Here is an 11,687-nt window from a genome sequence, read left to right as displayed (position 1 = left end):
CACACACACACACACACACACACACACACACACACACACACACACAAACAGGTGTACAATTTCTCTGATAGCCATGGTGACATTTCATCTATTTTCCCCCAGGGCCCTTCTGACCCCTTGCATCACTGTAACTACTTCCATCTGAGCTTTTATCCGAACTCCCTTCCTATCCCCATCCCTTTATCTTGAAGAAAAAGGTCAATGGCACAATTATTTAACATCAAACACGAAATATAGCATTTACAGCAAAAGTAAGAAAATAGCTTTGGAAATAAAGTACAGCGAGGAGGCTATAGTAGCAGACAGGGGCATATTAGAAGCTTTAAGATGATTGTCTAGTTGTAGGCTGATCAAACATAACTTTGGAACATATTTTTCTTCTCCTGCAGCAGGTATTGCTTACATATTGTCCCATCTCACATTAGTCTTACATTATTATATTATTTTAATGATCATACGACACTATGATCTGTACAATGATCTGCGGAAATAGAGTTGATTCTTTTGTATAATACTGGCTTCAGTTATGGGACAATATGGAAATTTCTAATAGCAAAGGGCCATTATGAGAGAAGACACATCATACTCATTTAACTTTTTCAGCTATGAATTTGTATTTTAATTTTGTGATTTTGAAAAATCTTCAATAATGCTTTAATTGTGAAGTGCTGGTAATGTTCTTTTTTATTAACTAAAGCACCTGTCCCATGATGAGCCTATAGTTCAGCAAGAATCACTGTGTCGTTACTCGAGCCTTGTCAATCAGTGGGCTGTCAGTCAAATTCAAAACTACTCTTAGTCAAAATCAGTGAGTAAACAGAGCAGATTCAGAGCAGGTCAGCAGCTTCACTATTTGTCAGGGCTAATTTCACATGTTTCCTGTTCATTTTAAAACAGTGTTATCTTATCAGCACAAAACAGGCCAGAGAGAGCAGATTCACCATACAAGACTTATTGAAGAAGGTGCAGAGAAAGATAAAGACATAAAGAAACAGTAAAATGAACTGGACAGTAAATGGAAACCGGTTGGTGGATTCATTGAGCTCCATTCTTAATTGCTTCCTTAATCAATTTGGCTGGCTGTTGCTCACACGGTAGAGATGGCTGCTTTGGGGCCAGTTATTGACCCGGCTGGTAATATTGCATTTTCTTTGTTGTACAGATCCAAAGCCTCAGTTGGGTATGAAAGAGTCAGCAAATGCAAAATATCTCAGCTTTTCAGCTTTGGATTACACTTGAACCTGGTAGATTCACTTACAACAGGCTTTTACAGTTTTTCACATTTGCTCACACACACATATTTCAGGAAACAGTGTCTCTGCTCTCAAATGATTTAGCACATTTCTCAAAAGTATACACACATTTCGGAAATCTAATCTGCTAAGAAAAACTCCAAAACGGTCAAAAACCAAACGGAAACATTTTATAAAAAATATCAATGAATTGTATATGAATGACTATGTATACACATTTTGGAAAATTGTGAAAAATGGGCCACAGATGTTCGCCAAACTGAAAATGAATAAATGAACCTGTATTTCATGCTTACTAAAATTCTATCTCTCTCTTTAGCTCAATTTCAATCTCTGTTTATTATATCCTTCTACACGTTACAGCAGTAACTGTCCCTTCTGTGTTTATATACTCTATGTCCAAAAGTATGTGGACACCTGACCATCACACCCATACTGCATGTTGTTCTTCCTCAAACTGAAAAATGCACACAACAGTATTAGATATCTTTGATTGCTGTAGCATTACAATTTCACTTCAGTGGAACTAAGAGGCCCAAATCTGTTCCAACATGATACAAAGTGCACAAAGCGAGCTCCATGAGACATGGTATGTTAAGGTTGGAGAGGAAGAGCTTGAGTGTCCTGAATGATCTGGAACTGGAGCCTCCTCACACAGCATCAGTGCCTGACCTCAACCTCACTAATGCTCTTGTGGTATTTGCCCAGTTGCCCATATGGTTAATCCGGCCCTGCCTGTGTCTGGGGTTCGGCACAAAGTCTTGTTTATTTTGATATTCCCAATTTGAATTCTGGATATTCCTATGATAACCTTGCCACCCTGTGATGTGATCTATGGACTGTGACTACGATGATCGGATTTGCCCAAATAAACAGCATGCTGATTTTATGCACTTGCGTCCTACCTCATCAACCCACACATTACACATGCGTTATTATACTATAAAACATTGCAATCCCACTCCCACATGCCCTTGAAAGAATTCTGACCAATACCATCTGCTCCCACCCAGAATGTTTCAAATTTGTTCGTACCTGCTCAGTGATATTGTCTAACAAGCGTATGAATATATTGACTACAGCAGAATAACCTTTTTACTGAAGATGAATGAATTAGAGAGTTTTATGGTCATTTTAGTAATATACAAGTGTACAGTAGAATGAAATAGCATTCTCCATGACCATGGTGTGACATTACAAAAGTCGCAGTGTACACAATTGATAACACGTAGTGTAAACATTGAGGAGACAAAGTGGCACTGCACAACAGACACTACAATACATACTGTATAATAACGAGGACAATGCAATCAATACAACAAACAGTATTGCATGAACACCCAGTATGCTCCCATGTTAATCAACCTAGCCTTTTCTTATCCTGCAAGCCTCATTTCTGTATATCTAGCCTGCGTGAATGTAAATACTGCTTGTTCCTGCAATTTTCAGTCCTGGTGTACACCTCTGCCTTTTATGTCTGCAAACTGAGTGGAAAGCATAGTTGCTGTGACTGTCATGTGTATTGCAGTGTCAAGTATAGGTCACTTAGAAAAGTGTTACAGACTTGCCACAGCTAATATTGACTTTGTTCCTGAGTCTGCAATCACAGCTTTTGCCTCTCACACCAACCACGGTAACTTCATCTTCTGTTCTCATCATATACATGCAGATATTCTTGTTGTTTGCACCTTGTGTCCCTCTCATTACGTTGATCATGCCAACTACACACTGTCAAAGTATCACGTTTTCTCACGCTTTATTTGCTCTAGTCTTTGATTTTAGCCCCTTTCCAGGATCTTCCTAGATCACTTCAAATGAGTTTTTTTCCCTTGCCTTTCAATCCATTCAAACGAGATTTAGAAGTCTTATTTTTGTCTTTGTGGTCACCACACCTTGGTTCACTGTTTATTTTCCTCTCTAAATCAGCTTATATGTTATGACACTGCTGAACACTGAGTGGCCTTCATCAGAACCCTGTGTTTTCAAAATCACTTTAGTCATTACTGCGGCACTGAAGCGAATCAGGTTAAGTAGGTGCTCAAGGGTACGAATAATATCCCACCCCTCGGTTCGTCAACTGATTTAAACATGGGACATCAATAGTAAAACAGACACAGTATACAGTATATGCTCTAATTAAATACTAATTGCAAAATTGGGTTAGAAAGAGAAAAGTTTCTAATATTTGTGCACCCACACACACTGTTGACTAAAAAAGTACTTTTGACTTTTAAAATCATTTCCATAGTTAAACCAAAAACTTCAAGCCATCACTATTTTTAGGCTATTTTATTAATGCACAAAATAAGGTGCCTCACTGCACTTCAGTTAACAGTCACAGACAGTCTACACACTAGATTTACAGCTACAAGCCGTTTTTATGCTACGCTGTAAACAATGAAAGTAAATAAATCGGTGCAATAAATGTGCAAAATAAATCTGTGTGTGAGGTTACACTATTCAAGGACGTATCATTTCTTAAAATGCACTCGTGTGGAAGAACTGGGGGCTCAGCTGAAAAATCAGAAGTGGGAAGTCAGAGCACAGAATTATGTTTTCAGCCTCCATTCATCTGAGCTACAAAGTGGGAAAAGAACAAAGATGTCTCAGTGTTCTTCTTTTCTTAGCAAGTTAGCCAGCTAACTGTAATGAGTGATGTATATTTTCTTCCTCAAAATAAATGAACTGTAGAATCAGTGTTACAGATTTAACAAGTGAATATGTCTGTGTGTTGATTCATCGAAAACTAATACTTGTGTATATATACAGTATAACTCATTTAAAGTTAAGAAGTGCTCAGCAAATAAAAAAAAATCTAAACAAGTGTAAAATTTTTGAATATATAAGGAATTGACATTGTTGATATTATATACAGTGCTGTGCCATTATTTTAAAATTATTTGATTTCTTCTGGTTTTGTGTATATCTCATATTAAATAGTTTTAGATCTTCAAACGAAATTTAACATAAAACGAAGGCAACCTGAGTAAACACACAATATTGTTTTAATTTATTTTTATTTTATATTGAAGCAAAAAAAAAAGTGATCGACCACCTTTCACCAATGTGAAAAACTAATTGCCCCCTTAAACTGGTTGTGCCACTTTTAACAGCAATAACCAACAAAATGCTTCCTTTAACTGGAGATCAGTGCATGGTATGGCATGGTATGGCACAACGCTATGGTAGAATTTTGGCCCACTCTTTTTTGCAGAACTGCTTTAGTTCAGCCACATTGGAGGGGTTTCAAGCATAATGACAATGAGTCTTTACTGAACACATATACATATGCACAGTGAAATTCTTTTCTTCACATACCTCAGCATGTTAGGAAGCTGGGGTTAGAGCGCAGGATTATGATACAGTGCCCCCAGAGCAGAGAGGGTTAAGGGCCTTGCTCAAGGACCCAACAGTGGCAGCTTGGCAGTGCTGGGGCTTGAATCCCTGACCTTCCGATCAGTAACCCAGAGCCTTAACCACCAAGCCACCACTGCCCCTAAAGCATGAACTAAAGACCAGACATTCTCCTTTAGGATTTTCTGGTAGAGGACAGAATTCATGGTTTCTGATAGCGGAGTCATGAACAGTGAACTTTATTGATGTAAGAGTGGCCTGTAGGTCATTTGATGTTGTCCTTGGCTCTTTTGTGACTTCCTGGAGTCGTTGCTGTGCTCTTGGAGGAATTTTGGAAGCTCTGCCACTTCTGGGAAGGTTCACTGTTGTGGTGGGTTTTTCCATTTGGAAATAATGGCTCTCATTGTGGTTCTTTGGAGTCCCAGAGCCTTTGAAATAGCTTTGTAACCCTTCCCAGACTGATGTATTTAAATTGCCTTCTTCCTCATCATTTCTGGAATTTCTTTGGCATGGTGTGTTACTGGGTAAGACCTTTTAACCAGCTTCATGCTGTTGAAAAAGTTCTATTTAATTGTTGATTTGATTGAACAGGGTTTGCAGTAATCAGGTCTGGTTGTGTCTAGTCCACCTGAACCCCATTATGAATGCAGTCTCATAGATTTGGGGAATTAGTAACTACAGGGGCAAATAAATTTTCACACAGGCCCAGCTGGTATTGGATAACATTTTTGCTTCAATAAATAACATCATTTAAAAATCTTTATTTTGTGTTTACTCAGGTTGCCCTTGTTTTATTTTAGATTCTGTTTTAATTTCTGAATCAATTTAGTATGAGATATACACAAACAAAAAAAGAAAAGAAGAAATCAGGATAAGGCAAATATATGATAGCTGTATGCAAAGATGCATGGATGGATGAATAAATGTGAAGCAGAGAGACAAAAGGACTAAATGTATTTGTAAACAAATGAGAGAGGATATGCAGAGTATCTAAATTGAGAATGATAGTACTAGATACTTCCAGCAAATGAAAACCCCAGGGAAAGCAATTAAGAATTAGCCCAGGATTCAAATTACTGTTAGATTAATGATAATGGATTATCTGGATATTCAAAATACCCATATCAGGACTGCTTGTGAATTAATATCAGCTCACGTGAGAATGCAAGAAAAATGCCAAGCAACAGGCTGAGAAATAAAAGGCATGTAAGTATCTTGGAGTCAATAAAAATGCGGCTCAACATATTTAAACATGGATGGCAGGGTAGGAAAACAGCTAATACACACACATCTTTTTCTTACTATCCTTGTGAGGACCTTCCACTGACAAAATTATTAATGTAGTTAATTAATGCCATGCCTATCTCTAAACCTACACCTAACTTAAGTGAGCAAAATGAAACCCTTTGGCTGTTTTAGATTTTTAAATAAAAGCTGCCAAAAACAAGAGGTTTTCCTCATGGGGACCAGTCAAATGTTCTGATAAGGTCACTACGAGACATTTTTATCCTTGTGGGAACATTTGGTTCCTACCAAGATATAAAATACTTTTTCTTTTAACAGAGAATGTATGTACAATGATTTATACCACAGTGCTGTTGAATTCTTGAATTAGAAGGTTTCATAAATTTTCTGTAACAGCAGCTCTGACAGTACAGTACTTATAACTGTTACATAAATGATCAATATTATTGTAAGTGTACATCAATACTCTTGTTCTAATACAGTGCCCTCTACTAATATTGGCACCCTTGGTAAATATGAGCAAAGAAGACTGTGAAAAATTATCTTTATTGTTTAACCGTTTGAGATTTTGTTACAAAAATTCACAAAATACCCTGCTCTCAGGATATCAAACAACTGCAAATACAACACAGGTTTATAAAAATATCTTTGTTAAATATAGGTATATTTACCAAGGGTGACAATATTAGTGGAGGGCACTGTACATTACCTTTCCTGTAGTACCCTCTCATACACATGGAGTTGTACGATGGATGCGTCATTATTTGTCACTTTATCATTACTTGTATTACATTTTAAAATTTATGTATTTATATATACTTTTAAAGTGTGAAATTGTCTTTTTTTGTCTAACGTTTGTGTTTTTTTTTCTTGTATTATATTGTTTTCTTGTGTCCTTTTACTCTGCTGTCTTGAGAGGAATGGACAAAATAAGAATTTCATTGTACTAAGTACATATGACAATAAAGATCTTGAATCTTGAATCTTTTTCCCTTCTCTTGAAGCTAATGAGACAAAAAAAAAAAAGCACAGCTTGTCATGTTACAGAGAAACCGCAAAGTCGTCTGTACTGTCTCATGAATGTTCCATAACATTAAATGTAACTATTAACAGCTAAAAAGCGCAATGTGTTGTTTATTAATAAATTGACATTTTTAATTCTTGGCAAATCACTGTGGTCTGTCTCTGACATACAAACTCAGAAAATACTCACATTTTGTTTAGTTCATTATTTGTTTATCTGTACACTATATTCTTATTTCTTCTTCTTCTTCTTCTTCTTCTTCCTCTTCTTCTTCTTCTTCTTCTTCTGTTAGCAGTTGCAGCTACATTTACAGTTAAAGGAATCCTGAAAGTCTCTCAGAACCCCTACTTCCCATGTTCTTGTAGTTGCCATGTGCTTATGGCCCGGGTTTGATTCCCAGGCAGGGAACCCCGGCCACTGTGGGTTGCACTCAGAGCCAGTCCCAAGCCCGGATAAAATGGGAGGGTTGAGTCAGGAAGGGCATCCTGCGTAAAAACCGGTGCCAAATCAAATATATGCTGACCAATAATCTGCTGTGGTGATCCCTAATGGGAGCAAAAAACCCCAAAAAAACAAGAAGATGATGAAAGAAGAAGAAGAAGAACAACAACTTTTGGACTGTTGTCTAGCTCCCAGTCAGACAAACTCTCAGCAGAGAGGCATCCTTGTGGGTGGGTAGCGAATAAGTACTCAGGAGGCGTTGAGACAGGTGTAATAGGACATGGTTTTCAATCCAATGTGATGAATCGATAGATTCAGTCAAGCGACACTGCTCAGTTGGCTGTGTTCATTCAGATGGTGTTTGATGAAATTTTTGACAAAAGACAAGTTTTTCAAATAGTTTTTTACTTTTGAAAACCACTAGCAGAATCATTGATATCTACAATGTTTCGAAGAACTGCTTTGTAGTACAAAAAATACATACCAACTAAAAAAGCTGGTGGCTATAACAACAGGTGGAGCATCAGCTATGATGGGGCTCCACACAGGATTTATTGTGTATTGCAAAGCAGACCATTTCCTAAATCTCTAAACTACCACTGCAGAAGGCTACATGTGCAAAACTTATAGGATTTGAGCATGTCATGACACCTAGTGTTAAAATTATAAACTCCTATTGAGCAAAGTTCAAACAACACAGAAGCTTCAAACTTTTTCTTGAGGAATTGAATACAATGACGTTCTTCTCCACAGTGCAATCAGATACTACAGCACTTTCTTTCCACTTTCTATCCAACATTGTTTGGCTGCATGGTCATGCATTCGTGATGCATATAACAGAGAAACTGAATCACCCAAATAAAAGACTGCAGCACTTCCTTTCAGTTGTACTGATAGTGGAATTCATGCAGTGGCAGCTGGTGTTTTGTATATACAGACATATTGAGACCTCCTATCTAAACTTGGACAGGAGTTTGAGGACAGACTGAATTGATTTTGATAAGCTTTAGCCTTGTGTGTTGTTCACTGCCAACCCCTTCATGAACGTAGATGTGAATGAGATTGCAGAGCAGATGGCTGAACTGTTCAGTGTCAGTGCTATAGAGTTGGAGATAATAAATCACCAAAAAATATCCAGTTAAAATCTAAACAACACACTACATTTACAGAGCTTGGTAGACCCAGAAAACTACAAGAATAGTCACTCAGTAGCCCTGAATGTATTGCATTATTTGGCTCCACATACAGTAATTTTATGAAGCATTAATTGATTATGAAGTTGTGTACATAGCTTTTCATTTGAACCTAAGATGTGTTAATGTGAGCATGATACATTGAAGTTTGAATAGGCCTACATTTGACATAATTTTGATGTTTATATAAGCTGCTTTTTTCATTTTTTTTTTAAACAGTGCCAGAGTTAGATAGTTAGATATAATTTGCTTTATTGGGCTGGTGTCTGTTTAAGCTTCACTGAGTTTTTTGAGACAATATGTGAAAGAATTTACATAATGTTTGGCATGAGGCACTGCCATTTTAGGTTTTGTCCTTTTGTCCATGTGTCATCAATCCGTCCATGCATCCATCCTTCCTCCCTTTCCCTGAGATTCTTGTTAGCGTTATATCTCAAGAACGAGTGGTTAAATGGTAAATGGCACACTTATATAGCACTTTTATCCAAAGCGCTTTACACTGTGTCTCATTCACCCACACACTCACACACCAATGATAGCAGAGTTGCCACGCAAGGGGCTAACCTGGTCTCAGGAGCAACTTGGGGTTCAGTGTCACACACACTTAGGTATGTGGAGGCATGTGGGCCGGAAATCGAACCGCCAACCTACAATTAGTGGACAACCCGCTCTACCACCTGAACCACAGCTGCCCCCATGAATGTTTGTAGGATTTATTTGGAATTATTATTGTAACTAGCAGATAAACTGATTACATTTTGGAATTGATCTAAACAGGGTCATGGTCACAGCAGGGTCAAATGTCTGAAATATTTTTTTCTTCAGTAGCATCCTTCCTGTTTTATTTTAAGGTCATTTCAGGCACACAAATGAGTCACAAGAAGGACTAGACTTGCTGGTGACAGAGGCATTCCCCATTGATGCCATTGAGTTTTACAACATAATTTGGCAAAATAAAAAAATAATACTGCATGAGAATAAAGTATCCATCAGTGATGAAGTTAAAATGGCTAACTAATTTTCAGCCAAAACACCAGATATAATGTTATTATACTGAACTCACATGTTATCTCTCTGTCCTAATGATGGGTCTGTCTACTGGTTTTACTCTAAACTGGGTTTAATTACACTTTTTTGGACTGTGATTACATCTAGCAGTTTTGGAATCTCACTATTTGGTTAAAACTAGTTTTAGGTTTCTAATTTGGCATTTGTCCATTAGCCTCTGTGATGCCTGCTAGGACAGGTAATTAATTCTTTTTTTTTTCTGCCTCTTTTGTTTTTGACACTGAAATTTAGGAGATTGTGAAGCCCACTAGGCTCTAGTATTTCCCCAGGACTAACTTTAGACACAAGCTCCTACACTGTGAGTAATAGTCCATGGGAATAGATTCTCTCCTTCCACTGGGTACATGTTTTGCTTTGCCTGCCATCTCTTCAGTGCCAGTTCTGCTTTGTAACCAGCTATGGGTTCTGGAATCATGTCACTGAATGAGCATGAGAACAGATAAAGGGTGTGCATATTGGACTGAAGCTCTGAGAAGAGTAGTGACATTGTACAATTTTTGGCAGAGCAGGGGACTGGCTGTCAGGGGCACGAGTGAAATATTTGGCAGACCTGACAATGGCAACAAGATAATAAATGAGTTTGAGTCCTTTTAGAAGTCACATGTTAAAATTTTTTAAATGTTAGGAGTACGGACCCATTCTTATTTCTTATCTTATCTTCTTATTTGTCTTTGACCACATGTGAGGAATCTATTCATTTGATGGGTTATCAAGTGCTTTTTCTCAAACAAAGTTCACAAACAACACAGATGATTTACATACAGCCTGTAACCGCATTATGTATCTTACTGTGCCAGCTGTAATTCAAATGATATGTTTATATTAATGCTCTTATTCAATGGCAACAGCTCATTCATTTGGACTTGTATGGTGCTCCACATAATCTAAGTCTAATAAATGGATTTAACAATGTGTTGTTATGGAACAAAGAAAATCATATATTCATTGATATGGTGGTTTTCTGGTAAGGAAGGTTGTCCAGGCTGTCAGTGCTGGTTATAAAAAAGGTTATAAAAAAATACAATAATACAATGTCTCATTCATTAATAATTTAAAAAAAATGAATTCATTCTGCTGCTACCTCATCAATAGTTAGAGTAGAGTTACATCATCAATAGAGATTAGTGAGCCTGTTCCAGAAGCAGCCATGCAACCCCAAGCCATGACACTACCTCCACCATGTTTCACAGATGAGCTGGTATGTATTGTATGAGCTTGGATCATAAGCAGATCCTTTCTTTCCCCACACTTTGGCCTTTCCATCACTTTGGTAGAGGTTAATCTTGGTTCCAGAACGTTTGGGGCTCATTTCTGAATTTCTTTGCAAATTCCAATCTGGCTTTCTGATTCTTCCTGCTGATGAGGGGCTGCATCTTGTGGTATGGCCTTGATATTTCTGCCATCGATATCTTTTTCTTTATTTTTCAGGATATTCCAAATTATTGTATTGGCTATGCCCAATGTTTGACTAATGCCTCTGATTAATTTTCCCTCTTTTCTCAGCATCAAAATGGCTTGGTTGTCTCCCATAGACAGCTCTCTAATCTTCATGTTGGCTTATCCTTTTTAACAACAAATGTAGTCTTCACAGGTGAAACTGAAGGCTAAAACCAGGAGTAGATGTTCAGAGTTATTTATTTTTTAAACAATCAATCTAACAGGGCACACCTGGGTAACAAGAAACACCTGTCAGTCACATGTTCTAATATTTTGGCTGGCACACAAACTGGGTGGTCTGATACAAAATGTGCTGTGTTCAATGTGAACGTTGGCATTAATTGGTAGTCGCTGGCAAATCCCTGTGGTAGGTATAAGAGGAATAAAACACTTCAGGAGGTGCTGTTTTAGGAAAAATAGTCCACTTTAGATTGGGACACATCTCACCATCACCTTATTGTGGATTATTTTTCTATGACAGCATACCCCATCATGTTGTATTCCTTACAGAGTAAGTATAAAACATATCTCAAATGTGTATTTGACATATCCTGTGTACTTGCATTCTTACACTCAGAATTCTTGAGAGTTTATTCTTGCATATATAATTTTTTGGAAAGTGCTTTCCAAGGATCAATGTCTGTTCTTCATGTTGTGGGTCAAAGCCCCCCC

The sequence above is a fragment of the Ictalurus punctatus genome, chromosome 12 (genome assembly GCF_001660625.3).
Source record: "Ictalurus punctatus breed USDA103 chromosome 12, Coco_2.0, whole genome shotgun sequence".
Classification (NCBI taxonomy): domain Eukaryota; kingdom Metazoa; phylum Chordata; class Actinopteri; order Siluriformes; family Ictaluridae; genus Ictalurus; species Ictalurus punctatus.
This window is presented reverse-complemented; position numbering follows the sequence as displayed.